The sequence below is a fragment of the Pygoscelis adeliae genome, unplaced genomic scaffold (genome assembly GCF_000699105.1).
Source record: "Pygoscelis adeliae isolate BGI_AS28 unplaced genomic scaffold, ASM69910v1 Scaffold25, whole genome shotgun sequence".
Classification (NCBI taxonomy): Eukaryota; Metazoa; Chordata; class Aves; order Sphenisciformes; family Spheniscidae; genus Pygoscelis; species Pygoscelis adeliae.
Genome location: NW_008824808.1, coordinates 4009338 through 4011438, shown reverse-complemented (window position 1 = coordinate 4011438; position 2101 = coordinate 4009338).

The window sequence follows — 2101 nt, the reverse complement described above, 5'->3', positions numbered from 1 at the left end:
AGGATGAGGACCTTAAAGGCGCAGAGCGGGGTACGTGCCCTGCCCCCGGCCGCGCTCCTCCGGCGGGCAGCGGCCCTGCTGCCCCGTCTGAAGGCGGTGGTGTTACAAGAGCTGCTAAACTACCTTACCCCGGCGAGTTTAACCCCGCTGCAATCGGTACGCTGGCCCGCTTGTGGAGCTGGGCCTCCTGGTCACACGGGGCTCTGCGGAGCTCCCTTGGTAAGGCGGTAACGTTGTAAAAGCACTTCAATCCCCGTTTGCACCGCCCTTGATGGCTTGCGCTCTCTGCTGGTGCCAGGCTTTCAGCCTCACCTGGGTTACACGGATGGGAATGCTGCCGTAGCTACTCGCCTCGGCACCTCGTCCAGACCCGAGGCCTGCCCCAACAGTGGAGACAAGAGCGTAGCAGCTCTGTCTCTGCTTTTTCTCGACGCCTGGTTTGTGCTACCAGTGAAAGAACTGCGATGAAGGATCTTAGACAAAAAGGTCTGTGGGGCTTTGCTTTCTCAAGGATGCAAGATTTTCAAAGTTCCAAGTAAAAGGGGGTCCTTAAAATTTATTCAGGCTGGCTTGTGATTATTGACATGATGCTCTAGCTCTGCTGTCTGCTCCTGACAGGCCACTCCGCTCAGCTTCTATGGTTTTTTAAGAAGATGGTACCTATCCCTTACAAAAGCTGAAATTTAACCCAAGGTAATTCGCTTTTGCTGAGATTACAGTTATTATTCCTACTAGCATAGTTTAAATGTCAGTAATTCAGCCCACAAAATCATGGAATTGGTACCAAAGTAACAAAATTTTAACATGATGCCATGCTCCTTGGCTGCTGCTTCAGCTTTTAACTTCCTTTCTATGCTTTTCATGTAGGCACGTGACTGTTAATATTGGCTGCCCTCTCAAATTTAAAGATGAACTGTATCACTATACATGTAACATAAGTACATAATGCATGTAAGTATAGCATTTGTAAATGCTGCTTTGGAACTGCTCATAGCAAAGCAGTGTGAAAAAATTAGAAAACCGAGTGCCAACTTCCAAGAAATTACTAACACCTTAAATGTCCAAGGAACATTATTTCTAAGGGGAAATTAAATACAGACTCTTCATTTAAAAAAACAAAAACAACCTACACAAGTGTTTATTTTTTCCTTATTAAATATTGCATTTCCCTCCTTTTTGGCATCTGTGGGTTTTTTTTTTTCTTTTTCCTGCAGTAGGTGCTTCGAGTCCTTGTTGATGAGATGTTGGCATGCATTTTATGCTCTGCCATGATAGCTCCTGGACTTCATGTACGTGAGGTACGGCGCCACTGTCTTTCTTAAGTAAAAACTTAGTATTTCCTACATGTCACCTCAGGCATAGCTAGCAGCTTGGTCTCAGTTCAGAACACGCACCACGGTTCCCGCATCTGGAAGCAGCAACAACAAATAGTTTACTTGTGTGTATTGGTGCTGTTGGCGTACTTGTACATGTATTTTCAAGACGCTCCTGTAAAGCCAGTGATCAGCTTGTGTTTGTTTACCTCTGTCTGTCTTCTCTACCAGCACTTCAGCCTCTGTGCGAAGGAGCACACTTTATCCAGGAATGTGACAGCGAAGTTGGGAGCTGGTGAAGGATGGCGGTCTGAGGCGTGCAATAGAACGGGGATCAGATGGGGATCGGGACTAGAGGGAGAGAAGAAAGTGCAGGCAGGAAAACTGAGCCAAGGAATTGAAGTTAAGGTGGAATATGGACTGGGGCTGGAAGAGACCGTGAGGTCCTGACGAGCTCCTCCTGCACGCCTGTGTGATGGCCTTGAATGGCGTGACCACGTACTGTTCACCGCGGGAGCTCTGACGCTTCCCACCGCCCAGCGCAGCACGCATGCAGCACTGAAGAAACCGATGGGAAACGACAAGGTTTCCCTCAGGGCCGTAGCGCTCCCCTCTCGCGTATTATTCCACTGAGACCGTGGGTTCGTTGGGCGGTTTTCAGGACTTTTTACTCTTCCTTCGCGGGTATTAAGTGCGTGCTTTGGGGAAGGAAGCAATTTCCTTGCCTCTTCCAGCTCTCAGTGCTACCTACGCGGCCGCACTGCCTGCCCGCCTGCACCGGCGAACCC